We start from the raw sequence: 20,242 nt of genomic DNA on the forward strand, positions 1-20,242 counted from the left end.
CTGCAGATGTGTGCAAGGAGTCGCTGAGGGAGAAGGGCAGCGGAAAGCTGTACTTGGAAACGGGGCATAAGCTTTTGTATCGCCAGTAAATCAGACCCTTGGCTGCAAATTGCCTTGCTGTTTCTTCTCCGTGACCTGGCGTGGCTGCTCCATAGCAAGGTGCTCAATGGAGTCCTGTCTGTCACTGCCTCTGCCCATGTCCTGCAGTCCTGACATCCCCAGCATTGAAATATGGGTATTTCTAAGACACTAAAGATGAGACACTTCCCTTTAGTGAATTGATTTCCCATCCAGTCGTGTTGCCAAGGACCACAATTAGTTTAATTTGAGGGCCCAGATAACATACAGGCAAAATGGGCCCACCAGTGACCAACTGTGGTTGAAACAAAAATATTCAGGAAAGAAAAAGTCTGAGCAAAAGGTTATTTTTAAGACTTCCTCAGGTACTGTAATGGCCCTCTTGGCTGATCTGCGCACCTAGCATTTGTAGCTCCTCACTGTACATAACCCTTGCTGAGGGGGGTGGCCATCATGTACTCCTGAAGGTGACTGATGCGTAACCCCAAGAGTTAATTCTTTCTTCCTCACCACAATGAATTGCTCCAAATATCCAATGCCTGCTTCTTTACTGCAGGTTAATACATAGACAATTGCAGAAAGGGAATTTCTGTCCAGTTAGTCCCATTCTGCATCCTTAAGTGCTTCAGTACTTAACTTTCTGAGGACAGGATCTTCCTCTTGAGGGTGTTAGATGATAATTATGCATGCTGAAGGCTTTTTAATGAATGGGAATATGGTCTCAGAAGTAGCAAAGCAATATAATAGTAGACTGGATTTCTGTGTTGCTTTTTAATTTCAGATCTAAGTAATGTGTATCCATTTTAATTTGCATTAAAAGTGTTGCCTAGACAAACATACTGGCATGTTGTTTTCATTGCTTGATGAGTGCAGTGCTGTTAGTCTCCACCAGTGATCTCCGGCAGCATGATGAGGTTGTGTGTTTTCTCACCATTCCTGTTGTTCCATGTTCAGGATGAAGAACAGAGATTCCATAGAAAACTGGGCTTTTTGTAGCTGTGGCCCTCAGGGAACTGGCTCACAACAACCAGCGAGTGCCTGTCAGACCTGTATGGGGATTCACACCTGCTGTCCTTACACTTGGTGACACTTTTGCTACTGAACCCAGAAAGCACATATGCAATTCAGGTGTGAGGTACAACTGCTGGTACTCACTTAAATCTTGTATGTCACGGTGGCCTTTCATTATTACCTTCTATCTGGCTATTTCTTGGCTATTTCCATGATTATTGTCCCTCTAATATACCAAGTTCCTGTAGAGAATGTGAAGAGTGGTTGTTAAAAGATGTTCACTTACCATAAGCTATATTGTAAATAGAGAGCAAACAACTTTAGGTTTCTAGGTAGCTAAAAAAAATGGGTCTTAAAACTTCATTTGTTGTTTTTTAGTGGATGACAGATGAGAGTTGTATGTTCTAAAGATCTGCTAGCTGAATCCTTTGTAAGCTCCTAAAGCCATCAGGTATATCTGACCTACAAGAGAAGGGGTTTGTGTCTTTGGTTTAGCAAGTACCTTGGGGAATTGAGGAAGGGAAGAGAGTATTGGAGCTGAAGCTTGGTGATGCTGTATGATGCTTGGGTCCACTGGCCTACTCGTGCCCCTTCCCCACAAACTGGCAGCCCATCCATGTGGCCTTGTGCCTCAGTGAATCCTCCTAAGCATTAGGAAAGCGCTGCCTGCTGCCTTTGTCAGAAGGGAGGCAGAATGTCCAACTAGTCCAAGGTCACAGAGGGACTGAAAAGAGGACCATCAAATTGAGTCCAGGTCCTCCATGCTGTAACCCTATCCTGCTGAGTAATCCCTTTATCAATCTCCTTCTCCCTCATCTGCTCTTGTATTTTATGTTGGAGCATGTCCTTCCCCTTTTGTTTCGGACCTCTTACTGATATCTTGCTGCAGTGTTTCTAGTCAAGAGAAATGGGGGCAAGGGCTTGTGTTTATGTTAGCATAATACAAAGCGTGAATGCAGTCTCTGTGCTTGGTCAGAGTCTGATGTCCTCATTGAAGCAATAGAGTCCTTTGTTTTTGTTTTTTTTCTTGGATTTTTGCCCTGTTCCTTGAAACCAGTTCTGCGGGACCTTAAGCTCTGCCTTGTCCAATGACAACCTTCAAAGAATTGCTGTAAGGTATTTAATATTGAGCTCCTTGCCTTAACAGCTTGTCTTTCCTTGCAGGTGACTATTAAACTCGGTGGCTGTAATAACTCAGTTAATAGCTATAGCAATAATGTGACTACAGCTGCAAAAAGGAAATGCATGTACTTCACTGCAAGGGCTCCAGGAACTCTTGCACCTGCATGCATGAACATCGGCTTTAGTCTATAACCAGCTTAAACCTGGGGTGAATATTCACTAACAGTCCATGGACCTTATGAAGAAGTTTGCAATATTGCTCCTTTTATAAGGCTAAAAATCCTTTGGCTCCTATGCTGGATGCTCACTAGGAGTAAATCTGGCTGTGCTGTTGCCACTGATGGCAGGGAGGCCAAGAGTAATGGTGCTCAGGGAAGAGTGTGCTGCCTCTCCCATGCACGCTGCTAGAGCATGGAAGGTGGAAGGTGGATTCCTAGGCATCATAGGAAGAGAGAAAGGATGCAGCCACTGGACATGATTCCATTGTTACTAACTGGCCTGTGCAAATCTGCCCCACTGTACCCTGTGCTATTAAGCAGATACTTAAGAGTTCTGCTTCTCTGCTGGGCTTGTTGGGTCTAGGGAGTTCAATTTCTACCATCAGGAATGGTGGAATGCTGACACATTTTGGTCTCTATCCAGGACCACATAAAGGAAAAAATGTAGCCCTCCAAAAAAAGAGTAGAGAAAAGAGGAAGTAAGAGCAATTAAATAAATAAGGGTAAGGTGTTGTTCTTCAAGATAAGCATACGTGCATAAGACAAGGCACGAACTTTGCTTCATCAAAAGAGCTCATAGGTACAACTATTGTAACACTTGGGGCTGTAGCTAAGCTTCTGCATGCTGGAGCACTAACAAAGACACGGTTCAACATGTGCTTTATAAACTAGGCATGTGAAATAACTCAGACAGTAATTCACCTCTGTGGCAATAAACTTGATCAAAGTAGAAAAGGGCATTACATTAAACCAATCTAAAAGAGTGATGGAACAGCTTCTCCACAGCATTAGCTCCAGGGAAAGGAAGAGTGCTCTCTGAATGAGTTACAGCTGCATGCAGTACTCTTGCCCATTATGTGTTTTGACTACCTTGTAATTGCAACCTAAAGAAAGCACTGCCTTTTCAAACAAGCTAAGTCAGTGATTCTCAGGGCATCCCAATAGCAGCACTTGTATTTCTAATCATCCACCCTAAAGAACCTGTAGTGTCAAGTATTTTTCATGTACTCACCATACAGCTGAAGGGGAATTGCTATTGTGAAATTGCTGGGGAGAAAGAATGCTGTATCTGTGATTGCAGTATCAGACTGGCAGAGCATTATAACCTGTGTGGATAGGTTAGCTAGTGGGCTGGAGTGGAAGTGAAGAATTAAATTAGACCACAGGGGGACATAACATCATGAGAACTGCTTGGTCTTTCTCTGATTCTCTTTCTTGGCACTCACTTCAACCCTGGAAAGTACTAAAAAGTCTTTATTATTTGGCTACCTAAAACACAGGTGGCTCCGGGTTTTTTATGCTCTCCAGAATTGGTTGGAATATGCATGAGGCTGAACAATTAAGCAAGCTGCTTCTCGTGAATTTAAATGGCTTACTTGAAAATTGAGTTTGGTTTGGGGCTCATGCCCATCTGCCTTCAGAGGAGAGGCACATGAAAGTGATGCAGTATGATTCATGAAAGCTTCATGGACCAAGGTGGGGCATGTATTCCTAGGAAGTAAGACCCAGTGCTGTGGCGATGACTTCTGTTGCAAATTTGAAATCAGGAGAGCATCAGGTTTTGTGAGGTAGCTTCTTTAACGGTAAAAGGTGTTCTCTAAGGAAAGCAAAAAGCTCACCAAGAAGGTTATCATGTACTAGCTGTAGTTTTAACTTTACTAAGCTCAACTTTGGGTCACTGGAGGGAGAGAACACTTCAGAAACTGGAAGGGGACAGGAGAAACGGGTGTTTCTTCTCGGGTCCAAATCTGTTTCTCCTCCTTCCAGATATGTCTTTTATAGTTATTTCACATTGTTTACTTTGATGCTAAGTGTAGTGTGTCACTAAAGCATGCCCCTGCAAAAGGCATTTGCCCTGGAGACTGGAAGGCAACGCCTCTGCAATACTCTAAGCATCCTCAGCTCCAGAGCTAAGTAAACTGGAGCCACCAGCCAGCTTTGGCCCAGATGTACATTTATTTTGGCTGCAAGGGTCAACAGCACTAAATTTAATTTGGCTGTGCTGTAAAGGAAAGTAGGTGATGGTGCCAGTCTCAATTTAATCTCATAACTCATGTTTGTTACCTATTCTGCCAAGAAAGTTGACAGCGAAGCATGCAGAAGGTTTTATGGTATATCTATTTCTTCATAAGAAAAGAATCTGGTAAAGCATCTATACTAGCTTGGTGACAGTACTTCACAAGTGTTCTTGTCCTTTACAGAAATTGACTTTTTCTGGTGTAATTAGCCTTCAGGGATGATCAATGCACACTTTGGTGTGTGTGGTTTTACCAGCGATGAGTTAACTTCAGGTCAGAAGGCAGGCCCCTCTTAGTGGGATACCCTAAAGAGTAGGATCCTCTTTGACATTGTGTAGAAGCCCATGAGGGTGAAAAGAAATAAAAGCTGTAGTTTACAAGAGGTGAATGTACTTACTGGAAGGGAGAAAACGGAGTTTAACTTCTCTATCAAGGAGACTTGTCTGAAGGGTGAAAGAACATCGCGTATTGCAGTGAGTTATTTGGTGATGTCTGGTGACATGTAGAACATTGAGAGGAAGAGAATGCCAGCACGCTGCTGAATGCATCAAAAGTAACCACATGATCACCAAAGAAACGAAACAGTCTTTGAGGACAAAAGATTCAAAGGCTCCTGAGCCATTGATGAGCCCCTGCTGCAGGAACTATACAACCTAGGAAGAATCAATCAGTATGGTCCACTGGGAGGCTGCTGTTGCTTAAAAGCTTGCACCGAGCAAGTTTACACATAGGCAACTGTTCCCTGGTGAATGGTGTTTCAGAACAAATTTACTGTTTCAAACAGGATTCTTACTGTTCATTAAATAGGTTTTGTTACAAAAAAAGAAAATTAAAATCTCAAATATCAAAATGTGTTTTCAGTATTTTCAGAATGGAAGTGTGGAACCATTTGTTTCAAAATTGGCGGTTTCAGAAAGGAGATTTGAGTTACCCAGAAAAGAAACAAAGTATTTCCTTCGGACTCACATCCTAATGCAAGAATTCCTTTTATCTTTATTAACTTGGGGCAAGGCACAGAAAGTAGACATTAAAATGAAGACTCCATTTACTTACATACCTTTAAGAGGAGTTACCTCTGAATAGAGATTGTGTCCTACAAGAACTTCATGATCAGCAACTGGCAAAATCTGTTGCAAATATTATTGGGTGTGGTATTTACAATGAAGTAACCAACATTATAAGGAGGTGTCAACAGCAAGCTGGGTTTTTTTCCTCCCGAGGAAATGTATGCCCATATTTTCCAATAGGTGTTTACTGTTACTGCCCACAGCAAGGGAGATACCTCTGATATAAAGAAAACCCATTTACTTATCAGCAGTTTAACTAAGGTGTTGACTGAACCTCCACCAGGCAGCAAGTCCTATCTGTGCAGGCTTCCAGGATGGAGCTAGAGAGCACAGCTGCTAGGCTGGCAGCTGGGTAGGGCAGTTGAAGAGGTCTTTACCCTCTCATTGCGGAAGAACTAAAGACCAAGGAAGACTGCTATTTATCCAAGTTTCCCTGCAGAAAGAGAGGCCTGATAATTTGCCAGCGCTTGAGTGCAGCAGGTGTGTGTAAGAGTTTGCTGCTTTATTTATCTTGGAATGCAGAGTCCCTAAAAGTACCCAAACTTTTATGTGCCTCAGCCAGATTGTGGTGGTGTTCCTCTGGGAAGATGTCTGAGGCTCTCAAGATTTGCTGTAGGCCTGGATGACCTGTGCTGTCTTGCCAGGGACAGTTGGGAAGGAGGAAAGCATGGCTGGAAAATGCCTAAGAAATGCTATTAAAAGCCTGTTTCACCATGTTGTTTGTGTTCAAAAGTGCCATTTTGTTCAGATATTTTAGGAACTCGGGTGCTTTTCAGTAGGCTGCTGTATCCCAGGATGATTCCAAGGAGCATATTCCTAATTATACTTCCCAGTATAATCCATGTCAGCAGGAGAGTTGGAAGTCTGGCAAGTGACAGGCCAATGCTTTATTAAGCTAGAGGAGACATATGGAGGAACTGCTTTCCTGTAATTCCATTACTCATTCAGTAAATGAAAAGTGGGATTCTGTTTTCACTCAAAATGTGAAGTTTTCCTGATGTTTCCAAACCACAGGATTTCAATGGGAGCACTTAAAATAATGTGTAATGTGAAGGTATAAGAATTGTAAGCATATTTCTCACAGGTCGGCAATGCTGCCAGCTTTGTACTCTTTCTATTTTAGTTTCTTCTCCCAGAAATAACCAGTCCACTACAAAACAGACATGAAATGACTTCCGATGTAATATACTTTCTTCAGAATTTGTGCTTACATAGCTATGTAAGGCAGGGATATCTTACCAAATAAGCGCCATCCCTGAAATCTACAGCAACACTGGACAAAGTTAGAAAGACCGTGCTGCTACGGCAACCTTGCATAACGACTACTTCTACTTGTAGGATAGCAAATCGATATATTTAATTGAATTTGAGACTATTTAATCAACCTTGTATGTAGTAAATCACAAAAAAGTCCACCAAATGCTTTCAGGCCCAAGTGGTGCCTCTTCTCTATGATCTTCTTTTAGATGTACAGCCTGTGTCTGGGTTTTTCTGCGTGTGTGTGACAGCAAGTCAAGACATAGCACTTTAGTGTTCTTTTTCCTTAGCAATAGTGGTTGTGAATAGAGGTTCTGCCAGAGCCTGACTGCAAACAAAAAGCTGTGTCTTCAGGAGCTGGTATATATGTACTTGTGTGCTACCTGAATACTTTTAGCCAGTTCCTGGTAAGAGATGTTGAGTGTTCTCGTGCCGAGATGGGATTGTTCCACTGAAAACTGAGTCATAGGCTGCCACATTCCTCCTAGCGTCATTTATGCAATGATCCTGTGATCTCTCTTGACCTGGAGCATGTGTGGCCATGAAGGCCATGCTGTTTTCTTAATAACTCCTAAGTAATGGGTTGTTTAGGTGATATTGTGTGGGTTTAGAAATCTGCAGAGTCAACGGCCACCAGCAGATGGTGAGTGTTCAATGGGGTGATCTGAAATTCACAGGAACATGTGCCACCAGGTGAAGAAGTAAAATGCCATCGTACAGCTTTCACAGTGTGTAGGTAGCAGGAGGACCGTCAGGGCAAACGCTTTGCTACATATAACAGTCGTGAGAATATCTAAGGTCAGAACTGGGTCAAAATGAGAGAAAAAGATGGCAAGATGAGAAAGGAATGGCAAACTGCAGGTGGTTATTGGCTGATGACAGCTAAAGGAAAGGCTTCTGCTCATTCCATGGTAGGATGTGGAAGGCATGTCTTGACTCATGTGTGTGCCTCATGTTTGGAGCAGGGCTTTGACCTGCGTCTATGATATGGCTAATGAAAGAGAAATCCTTGGCTCTAGGCCTTTGTGACTCAGTGCAGTTGGAATATAAATGGATCTGTGCTCTATTACTTGAAGGAAAAACCTTAGACTGTTCATATGGTTACCTGAAGAGGGGTTTTAATGCCATAGTGCTGAACAAGCAGCAGTTGCTTTATTTGAAGTATTTCACGTTGACAGGCTGGATTTCTTGTCTCTAAAGAGACCACCATGGTTTTGCTGAGGGCAGCAGGAAAAATCTCACTCACCTCGGCAGCAGCTGGACATGAGATTCTCTATGGTATCAGCTTTGGCCATCATCAGCTGCCTGCAACCTCCTGGGCTTACGAGACTGCTGTGGTTATTTACTGCTGCGTCCTCTCCTCATTCCTCTCCAGTTACTTCTAGGTGCAACTTTCTGTTGTTCAGTACATCAACCATGTTCGCAGTAGCTTGCTTTTTGCTCCTGCTTTGCAGGTACAAATAAGACAAATCAGATAGTGGGCTGAATAGACTAAGACTGAATACAGGGGAAAAAAGCATGTGGAGTAATGGTGTGAATCAAATGCCACAGGAACTGTCACTCTGGAAAGCAACTGCAAGAACCTAAATACGAGCATTAAATCAGTGACTGCTTACCAAGTTAGACTAAAAGTTACTGTTAAGAGGTAGGGGTGGAATTTTTCCTGAATATTCAGACCTGGCTGGGTGCATCTCAGTTGGATTTAGAGATCAGCCAGTTGTCTCAAACTGTAGATGCTCAAATTCCCTTCTTTGTATTGGGTCATTCAGGTTTTTTTCTTGTACTTTCCCAAACAGGTTTAAAGTAACAGCTAGATGAATCTTAATGGGTTAATTCAACTCTTTGCATACAGATGAGCTTGAACCAAACCTTGCAATCAAACATCTGTGAGCTGTGGGGAACTCCAGGTTCATGCTTTGCAGCTGAAACTCATCTTGGTTTTAAATACATTTTTGTGACACATGCCAAAACTTCCCATGAGCAACTTCTCCCCCCTTCCCCACCAAGTCAAACCAGAAAATCGCTGAGGCTTCATTACGGAGCTTTGTTTTCCTTGATTTTTCTGCATAGTAGCTTATGGCCTTTTATTAAAAGGTTGTAATCCAAACTCTCTCTGAATGTAACCCGAGATAATTCCCTTCTTATGCGTCTCCCCTGCTTGAACTGCAAAAGGTAATTAGTGCCTCTTCTGAATTGTTTGTCTTTCTTTTTTTCTTCCCCTGCTTCAGCTCACTGTACTGAATTTTGACCTGATATGAATTACGGCTGCATATCTGATCTAAATATTGAGTAATTTAGTTTCTGGCCTCATAACTTTATTTTATGGCACGTTGTAGAATGAAACCTTATGGAACACACTGACATAGGCTGATGTGAAGGGCCAGGTGTGCATGCCTGTTAATCATCTTAAATATCCGTTCAGTATCTCTTGATGCTATTAGCATGTTTGTCCTTGATTTAATATGCAGCAGGGAGGAGGACTGGGATAAAAAGTAAGAGTTAATAGAGGAAGGCTGAAGCCAGTATATAACCCTGGGTGTCCCTCACAAACAAACAATAAAAAAGGGAAAATGGCAAAACCAAAGAACCTCTCCCCGTTGATTTGATCTACAGGTTAAGTTCAAATCCTGTAAATGGATTCTTCTGTGTATGTGTACATATATATATTTACATATATGTGGCATATATACTGGCCTTTATAACCCTACATGATTCAAGGGAAACCTTACAGGAAGTTCGTGCACTGGGATATAGGTAGTTACAGCGCTGAGCTGCACATTCAATAGCTCGGTCAATGCAATTCAGTACTTGTATTAAACCATTCCTAATTTACCACTGCAGTAGGATCCGGGAGCTTAAAACCTTCAGGAAGGCAGCTGTACCTGTAACAACGGGGGCAAAATGGTTTCTGCTCCACATATCACTGTCTGTTGAAGCAGCCCTAAACTAACATGTTTCATGTTAGCTGTAGAGCCTAGCTAAGAATGGACAGTAACTGGGAATGTGACTGTAACTTGCTGTCTCATAATGATCTGTATCCATAACATGAAAGATAGAACAGATGTCTGCAAGCATTAGCTGATGGCAGTAGGAGACTCATAATTTGTAGGGGAAGTTGTAGCTACAGAGGGGACCCCATACCATCTGCAACCACAGATGGGTTGTCTTTTATTGTTTTGGATTTTTTTCTAGGTTACCACACTTTGACCTTTGTATGAGGTTTTTGTCCTACCCCTACCTGTACTACAAGCTAATCTGGTCTCCATTATCCTTGTACCTGAATGCCTTGCAGTCTGCAATAGTCTTAACCTTCACAGCCACATAGTGATAGGAAGGCATGTTTGTATACCCATCTCCCCAGGGATAAGGAGATATGACACACTAACTATGATCACAGAGAAGATCTTATTGCTGCCATTCACTGTCACTGTTGACTGCTCTGTTATTTATTTGCATCTGTATTTCATCTCAAATCTTCTTGGTTGTTGCCTTTAATCATATATTCCTATTGTTTACACTCTTCCTCCTTTTCCAGTTTCCAGGGTTTCTTACCCTGTTTCAACTTGGGTTCAGTTGAACTAATCTTTGGAGTATGCATTGAGTAACACTCAGAGAGATTGCCTGTTGCAGGGCTTCAGAAACACCTTTGCCTTGTATTAGGGAGGTGTTGCTCTAAACTCAGACCCAAGAGGCATGATTATTAAATCCAGGATCTTGGGGCCGTTCTGAAAGCATAGCTGTGTCAATTTAATTAAACCATGATTGTCTGTTTTCTTTTCCTCCCTTTACCTCTTACACCAGGCTTAATTATGATGATGCAAAATTTTTGGTGGGCACTAGCTTGGCTTAAATGAGGTATCTACTGATTTAGCTGTATCAGTTGAGAACAACAGTTGCTGTCAAGCAGATTACCTTACCTACCATTTACTGAGATAATTTTAATCACAGAGATGAATTATTTAATTCCATTTTCAAATCTTTACAAGAAATGTACATATTTTATCTTTTTTTTTTTTAATGTGACCAATTTTCCATCTGTATTGCTTGCTTTTAATAGCAAATATATTTTATTGTCTTTATTGCAAAGGAAATCACCCACTGTTTATTTTGGCTCATCTTCTGTGGGATCAATCATGCTGGCAGGATGACATACGATGGCAGTGAAAGTGCAAGACATTTTTTCCAAGCCACTTCTTTGCTGTTTTGGATCTAGTTCCAAGCTTCTTAACGCCACAAAGAAAATATTATTAATATATTGTGATTCTTGGCTCTTTCTGACCATGCTGTTGGTGCTGTACGAGTGACTTTCCTTCCACATAGCATGTGGAATTTCAGGGCCAGGTTCCCATTCCTCTGTATATATGTGGGATCAATGTAAATATGATGAAGCCAAATAACAACATGGTTTTCTGTAGTTTCTTAGGATTAGGTGCTGCATGACTGCGATGAGAATCCAGTGACTACCTCATCTAGCAAACATTTCCAGTAGCACCAACATAGAGAACAGGTAGAGAATCAGCAGTGCTGAGCTCACTGGCAGGTCCCTGGCACTGCTGTGTTTGTGAAGGCTTTGCTTCCTTATCCAGTTCCTGCTACATCTTTAATTTGTTTAGCATACAGCAAGTCTCATTATTCTTAATGGGAGCTCTTGAGAAACAAGTGTTTTTGAAAATCTGCCTGTACATGCTTAATGAACATGCTCAAGGGAAATCAAACATTTGGGATTTCTGTTCGAATTCCTCATTGAACCCCTAAGACTTTTTTTTAAGCAGGAAGAGCAGTTACTTCATGCAGAAAATATGTTCTCCATGTGCCTTGCTCTTTCGCCCCTGAATCCTTTTCTCAGTTGCTGTGTGAGCATATTTCCACTGGGGATTTTTTATCATATTTTAGCTGTATTTTACTGCCCAGGAGCTAGTGATAGAGTAAGAAATCTGTATGGTTTTCCATGCCAAATCTGTGTGTGGTGTACCACTTGTGCAATTCCTTTGAGTTGCTACCACTTGGGAATCCAAGATAGGTGCTGGAAGTACCCTTTTTAATGCCACAGGAAAGTACCTAACTTCTGATACATGTTCCAGCAACCAGCATAGTTTTGCATGTTTGTTTTTTTGTCATCTAGCAATCTAGCATGGATGGCACATTTTTTTTCTTGTCAGGATGAAAATCATCTCAAGTTATAGATCATTTGTACTGTGCCACTTTCCATAGAGTCCGTTCTTTAATACATTAGGATTCATCATGATCCATGCCATGATTTTCCTTCTTCTGCACTAAATACTGGGAGAAGGGGAAAGAAGAACTTCTTTCTCATTGTATGATAGCCTTAGTGAGTTCGCTATTAGCAGCGTGGCAGTCGAAAGTCTCCTCCCTGTTGTCTCTACTACTGTCCTTAGGACGTAATCCCAACCGTTTTTCTCTAGTAAAACTTTTAATGCTTACATCAAGGTCATTAGCGAGCATGGATTCTGTGAAGGTACAAAACAGTGCAAGTGATGTCAAATGCTACTGTACAACAGCAAAAAGGAGGAATCCTTCCTCTCCCCTGCCTTTCTCAACCAGATTGGAGCCTTGCCTGGCTGGTCTCCGCACTGCTATCACTGCAATTCCCTTGTTTTGATGTGGCCAAAGTGATCCGAAGCATTCAGCTGGGAAAACGTCTGGCTTTACACATGACTCACTGTCTGCATACCTGCCAGCAAGCACCTTTCTTCAGGGCTTACCTGGCCTAATGGTGATCTCAGTGGAAGGCATGAGTCACTTCCAGTGTTCATGAGTCACTCGGCCCAATCCAAAGACATGGTTAACAATAACAGTGCTGTGGAAGAGCTATGGCATGTAATAGAAACTCCCTAATTCCATTATTTTTAATTTCATCTGCATCTTATTGTAACAGGGTGCAATTGTCAGTGTGCTGTAGAAATGACTTTAAGATTTTATAGAAAAAGTACTATTATCTATAAAGTCCCATAGAACTTTGATCTCTCTAAACCCCTCACTTAGAATCATAGAATCATAGAATCATAAAATCGTTAGGGTTGGAAAGGACCTTAAGATCATTCAGTTCCAACACCCTGCCGTGGGCAGGGACACCTTACACTAAATCATATCACCCAAGGCCTCGTCCAACCTGGCCTTGAACACCACCAGGGATGGAGCATTCACAACCTCCCTGGGCAACCCATTCCAGTGCCTCACCACTCTAACAGGAAAGAATTTCCTTCTTATATCCAACCTAAACTTCCCCTGTTTAAGTTTTAACCTGTTACCCCTTGTCCTGTCACTAGAGTCTCTAATGAAGAGTCCCTCTCCAGCATCCCTATAGGGCCCCTATCTGGGGCTGTTTGCCACCTTCTGAAGCAGTCTTTCACAATGAAGGATCATGCAGGGATGTTGAATATGATTCTTTCTGACTTAAATTTCAGCTGGCTGCTCCTTTGTGATGGGTGGTTTATGTGATTTTGGGCTGAAGTTACTGGGAGTCTTTGATTTAAGAAGAGGTGGGACTTTATCTTCAGACTCTTGCATCTATTTCTGATGAAAACCTCGAACCATTTGTCATATAACCTCTGAACCTGGCCTTGCTGTTTTTAGCTGCTCAAAGGGCTTCTTTATTTTTCAAAGCCCAGCATATGGGCTCCATGTTTGTTTTTTAATTCAAGCTGGCCTCAAAAACCGATAAAAACAGACTGAAATAACAAGGCTACTTCTCTTGTTTTACTTGTAAAGCTGAGCCATGGCTAAGCAAATGTCAGCCAGGTTTAATTCAAGAAGAAAAATAACCTTCTATCTTATGTGCCAAAATTCACTTTGAATAATATCAACCCCCTAAAATTGCTGATAGGTGGACTCCTTATCTGTAAAAAAAGAACAAAAGAAAAGGGGTGGACAGTGGGATCAGGAACTATTATTATAATTCAGTGATGCTGGGCACAGTAGGAAGCAGGTCTGCATTGTTGACTATGAGTGGTGAAATTAGATCTCCAAGTCTAGAAAATCAGTTGTACCATTTGTCCTCTCCTTGGAGAAGAGCATGGGATAGACGTGATGACTGTCCTGCATCCTGGTTGCCCAGTGGACCCTTTAATCTGAGACACACGAGATGCGCTAGCACATTGTGTTTCTGTTTTAGCACACGAGTGGAAATGACGCACCAGGGTGACAGTGCCAGAAGTACAGTGAAAAAAAACCCACCCAACCCTTTCTAGATAGTACTTTCTAAGCTGCTTTCACAACAGGCATTTAAAAGAGATAAGAGCACAGCCGTGCTTTTCTTTGCTGCTGTTGCCTGAGAAGGTAATCTTTCTCAAGGACAAATGAGGGAAACATTTAACTAGTTTCTGAGAAAGGCAGCAGAGACAAGCAATGAGCTTTCTACTCTGTGTGTGAATGCTTGGGGGGGGATGGGACATCATCTCAGTTTCCCTGGTTATTCATTACATGTCTGCAGCTTGCCTGATCGAAGGTTATCAGTTCTAACAAAGCAGTCATTAGGGGATACTGATTTATTTGGTTTTTTTCAATCAACTTTCCCAGTGGCTCAAAATTGTTAATGTTTGTTAAGGGAAGAAAGTCAGAGCAGAAGAAGGAAATCCATCTGAAAGCTAATGGGGGGAGGAGGGGGAACCTGTGATTGCTAGTTCTTGGTGTGCTGTTAACTATTCATCACAAGTATGCTAAGAGTCTGTCTGCCTCATTCAGAGTAGATTTTGTGATAAATGGGGTGTCCAGAGAAGGTCCAAAGATAATGGTAAAGACCATTTTATTCCAGCTAATTGCATAGTGTAGGAAACTAGGTTATAAGTGTATCTAGGAATATTTTAGTGAGACAAATGCATATTTTGTAACTGCCATGTCTAGCTTTGCTGCTCCATATGTCAGAGGAAGAGATAAGAGCTATCTTTTGAATATGCTTTAATGGAAAGCCTATGGGTTAGTCTGCAGTCATCACTCAGATTAAGTGGCAGTTAAATGTTTGTCCCCAAATGGTCATCCACACCAGTGCTGAATTCAGTCTAGAGGGATGATTTTCACATAGTGAGGACTTGAGGACTGGTGTGTTTTCACTGTGTTATATTCTGCTTTAACTGCTACATTCCTGTGAGTGAGTGTTGAGCAGTTAAAACCAAGGCTTCTTGATTTGAAATTCTGTTCCTGAGTGTCATGGTAGATTTACAGTTTGCTACACACCATACCAAAAGGTTATATCTAGGGCATGGTGTCCATCTATAATAATATAGAAATACAGACACTGGGATTTCTTCACAGCTGCAATAACATTACTGCAAGATGTAATGTGTGGGACCACTCGCGTCAGCTCCATAGATCATAGATAGTCCCTGGAACAGGATGCCAGATCAGATTCCCGATCCTGTCCTCTTAGATCTGAGTGTGTTCAAACTTTCAGAAACTTCCCCCTGGGGAGAGGGAGGGTGAAAAATAAGCCTCAAGAGACTCCTTTCCTCTTTAATCCTATCACCTTCATCACTAAACCTTTTCCTGGGAGAGCTGGGTACTGTGTCCCTGTCATCATCTTCCTCTGCAACTCAGCTTTGCCCTGTCTTCTGAAAACTGCATTTCCTTACCACTCTAGTTTCAGCAATTCTTTACCATCCCATGCGTGATTACAGTAACGACGAGTTCAGGAGAAGCTCACTTAATAGGCTTTTGTTTCTAATTGATGATTAATTTGTTCTGCAAAGAAAAAAAACCCTAGAACCTCACTTTAAATAACTTTTGCTCCCTATTGGTTTTTAGATAAAGAGCAGGGTTTTATTATGGGAAAAAGTCACAGGGAAGAAAAACTGCAGTCTTCCATTGTGTGTAGGACTGTTTTGCACAGCTTGTAGAGAAGTGGCATAAGATAATAGGAGCTGAGTACCAAGGCCAGTCAAAATGTCTGAACTTCTTTAAACTTCTAAGTGCCAGAAGGTCTGGCTTTAAAACAAACATGCGCTGCCCCGTCAGGTCATTCCACAGGATCCCATGCTGCTAATTTTGCTTTAAAATGCCTCTGACTGATGTGACTTCTGTTAAATCTGCTTCCTAAAGGTCAGGCTGACATCCATCTCTGAAGTATTGTATAATGGGATTTCGTAAATTCTGGACTGGGCAAAATATTTCTGGATGGTGAGAAAACGCCTCTTCTTACATCTTGAAATGAGGGCTGAATCCTAGACTGGATACATGGATAAAGGTTTCCCGTAAGTTTGTGGGCCCTACATGTTTGTTACTTACAGCAAAATGTAATCTTCATTTGGAAGTGTCCAAAACAAAAGGTTGTGAAGCACAGGGCTAGGAAACACACAGGATTAAGCCCCCCCAAGGAGTGAAGAGGGGTATGATACTGTACTCAGCCCCCTTCACAGTCTTAAATTGGTCATTTTGCAGATTCTGACACTTTGGCTGTCTGAATTTGATGGGTTTGAGGTTTCCTACCTGACTGCTCCCCCACAAAAGCCATCCTTTCATGTCTCCCCCACTTTCCACTTGGTGCAATTTGGTTTCTCCAAGCTGGCCAGCAAAGCCATTTGGGAGCTCTGTCAAATCCTGGCACAAATGACCTTTGCAGTCAGCCTCTGCCTAGTGGGAATGAACTCATCATAGGGGTCCCAACACCATCAAGTTTCAAGTATAATTGGCAGCATGAATCCAGACTTGGATGTGGCTTTGACTTATTTCTCATGAGTATGACATCTGATTAATTTTATGCGTACGTTACGAAGTACCAATCTTTGTCTAGAGCCTGATGTATTTAACAGCTTGGAGAATGTAGACAATGCCAGCTACATCTGCTTCCCTTAGCCACGTAGCAGATATGTAACGCTCCAATATAAGCATAGACATATATGTGTGGAAAATACGTTCTAAATCTCTGCTGAGGAAGTAGCAGTGTCCAAAAGTTAAAGGAAAGATCCTTTTAGCATAGGCAGTCCTAATCAAAACCATCCAAAGTACCCAAAATAAACATTATTGAATTAATTTAACTTTTACCTGAGCATTGGCAAGCTTCCACAGACCTGTCGTGAGCCCCACTATGAATGGCTTTTGAGTCTGGGAAGAAGAATGTGTTGAAGTGGTGTTTGGATTGGGAATGACAGCACATGTTCAGCTGTGTAAGAGCAGAGCTGAAACCATGAGCAACCTAATACTTGGTTCTCCTTGCACCAGGCATCTGGAAAGATATTTTTCTTTAAGTTACCAGGGAGATGGAGGAAATGTTGCTGAGGTTCTGGGAAGCTTCTGGATGGGACTTGGAAGGGTGACACTCTCTGGTAGACAAAAAGCAGAAATATCAGCAAGCTCTAAGGCATTACATCATCTTGGTTGAGATGAACCAAGATTTACAGTGTGGATTCATCTCTGCTTGATGAAGCCAGGGGAGCCAAGTCGAGCACGTTCCTCAGCTAGCAGAGTGTCTCACTGCACAGACCAACAGGCAGATAGGTCCAGTCTTGCACTTTTCACCTCCCTGCTGAGGGTAAAGTGCATGTCGTCCCAGACCCTACCAATGAGTGTGTGTTTGTGTGTGCATCAGCCCCCTTTCAAGCAGCATAATTGTTCTGGGACAGACTCCAACAGTTGCTCCTCCTTTCTGTGATAAACCGCGACACAGGTTGACTATCCCTTCCTGTTGCTCCTTGGCAGCAGTAGCCAAGTTACACGAACTATTGTGTGACTAAGTTTTAAAACTCCTTTCTGCAGGCAGGAAGGCATCTGTGATTATCTCTGACTTGAGGATATTGCTTCAGTCACTTTTTAGGAGGTCTTGAGAAACCGGGCTGGAATTTCCAAATGTTTGTTGGAAGTAGAGTGATGGATGGTGAGGTTACTGAGGACAAAGCTTGCTGCACCAGGGAGCAGCTGAGGACCTAAAGGTTAAATAACCACTGGCTGTAGAAGACCAAGAGTGAAATCCCAACAGCTATATAGTATGCCATCTTTCATAAGACTATTGTGCAAAACAAACCACTTTCACAGCAGGGTATCATAGACTGCATTCTTCACTGGCAGTCATGTCTGAGTGTGCTCTGGCTCCCTTTCCGCTATGGAGGACAGGCTGAGGATGCTTTACACCCTCAACTGAAAGGGAGTGATCCTTCTCTTCCCATGGACACTGAACTATGCATTATATTCCTGAAGGTGATGTGAAACAATCATGCTGTTGCCTCAGAGACTAAAATACTCACACTGGACTATTTGCTCTGACACTTTTACAGTCCAACTATAGGCAACTTGCTGATATGGATTAAACAGTTTTATTAGAAGTCCCTCTTAAACCTTTTCAATGGTTTAAGATCCTTTTGTTTCCCTGAAAGAATCATTGTGATTGTACGGTTTGTCCTGTGTTAAATCTGGCCAAGGAGCGGTGTAGGTGGAAAGTTCCAGCAAATATATTCTGATTTTATTCCAAATTAGTCGAGCGTGAAAGATCGGCCACAGGGAATGAGCAGCATGCCGTGTCTGGTCAGGGTGCTGGACTAAATGCCTCAGACAGGGGAAAGATGATTCCAAAGCAACATTTAATCTTCACAATCCTCAAACTTCTGGGAAACTTGAATTTAAAATCCCTCTGTTGCAACCAACTCCCATGCCACTCCGGAGTGGGGTCATCCCTGCTCTTGCATATCTAAAGGTCTTGTGATTTGACAGTTTGGGATATAAACCAGCACAAAATACAGTTCATGGCTTGGTGCCTGTGACAATGTGATGTGCAGATGGTAGCTTTGAATTTCATTGCTTCTGTGAATATTAAAAACCTTGATAAAATCATTTTGTTAATATAACATTAGATGCTGTTGATATCTGATGCTGGAACATTTACAAAAGAGTTGGATGCTCAGTAGGTTGCTGAGGGTGATTACATGAAGGTCTTGCTTCCAAAGAAAATATTGATCAGCTTTCTAAGGCAGCAGACACTTTACAGCCAGCTATGGCCTGATTCCCTCCTTCCCAGATTTAGAGCAAACCTCAACATGCCACGGGAGGATTGGTTCTAAGGAACTCAGTTTGGCTCCAGCATGGTGTGCTGGAGCAGACAGCACACCCTGAGCATGTCATCTGCTCACCGGCTGCCCAAGAGCCCTGCCACCATCTGCCTCCAGCCAAGGAAACATGCAGGGGGTACCAAGGCTCTGCACAGAGCCAGCAGCCCCTAAATGCTGCACTCTGCATCCCTGAAAAGCATCTCCTTTTAAAATCAGCTGGGGAAAGTCACTGGAGGGAAGAGAGTGCATGAGTGAGCAACCAAGCACACTTACCAGAGGTGGCTCATACAAATGAACTACTTGGAAAGAAAACAGTCATGAGTAATGCTTTGCTTTGGAAAGATTCAGGACCTTACTATGCACAAGGCTTATATTAACCTCCACAGCGACGTTAGTAACTAACCTCCTGTTATACATTATAGATGTCACTTTGGTCTGTGAATTGTGCGTAACGTCTCTCTCTGTTGACTGTCAAAAGTTGAATTGATTGCCCTGTAACAGCACAGTGGTATTGGTATCCCAGTACTCAGTTGATGGCATTTTAGAAATAGCTAGGCAGGTCAGATGGACTCGTGGCTGTTGTCCAACTGTACCTTGGGGTGTTAGATGCAGCATCTGCCTGTCTGGCTTAACCTCACTAGCACTAACACAGTCCCTAGTGACTGCAAGCTCCTAGGACACTTCCATTTTGGCTTGCATTTTCTGTTTAGCAAAGCTGTGTAGATTCTGAAGGTAGCATGGGTTTGTCAGTACTCCCTCACTCAGCCTCACACTGAAACAGGTTTTTACAGACACAAGGCAGGTCCTTCCAGACTAAAACCAGGCATAACCCAAATGCCTCTAAGTTTAATGCATCTATGTTACTCTAATTATAGCTAAGCACTGTATTTTACCATTTTCTGGCAGTTCTCTTACAAATTGCAAGAAAAACTCACTTAATTCAGAAGCTTGTCACCCAAAATTTAGTCTAAAAGCTATTTATTTGGAAACAAATGTTTCCAGATGCTTTCCTGAAGCAAAGCACCAGCTTTGATTAAAAACAAATAAATAGCTGAAACAACTGAATGAATTCTGGCTTGTTGCTAGTTCATGCCATGACGTTTTGTTCCTCTTCTAAACACCAGCAGAAGTAAACCAAGCATACATCTCGGTGTTTATATTGGCACTTGAGGCTTGGAAAAGCCTGGGAGCAGGGTAGCTGGAGGTGGTTGGGGCGAGCTGGCAGAGCAGGGCTTCTCTAAGCATGCACAGCTTCAACTAGGCAAATCCTAAAGCAATGCCCAGCTTCTACCCCCACTGACTGAGAGGAGGTACCAGGCTGTGAAATATCCTGATCTGCCTTTAGGCTGTGCTAATGGCTGTAAAATAGTCATCTTCTTTCTTAAAAAACAAGGAAAAAGTGGGGTTTTTAATGCCTATTCTGAGGACTTCTGGTTCCCAGTGAACTGACAAGACCACGTAACCATGGTCATCAGGCTATGGCC

This window comes from Pezoporus occidentalis, unplaced genomic scaffold (genome assembly GCF_034315485.1).
Source record: "Pezoporus occidentalis ecotype Australia unplaced genomic scaffold, CSIRO_AGI_Poc_V1 ctg28, whole genome shotgun sequence".
Taxonomy (NCBI): domain Eukaryota; kingdom Metazoa; phylum Chordata; class Aves; order Psittaciformes; family Psittacidae; genus Pezoporus; species Pezoporus occidentalis.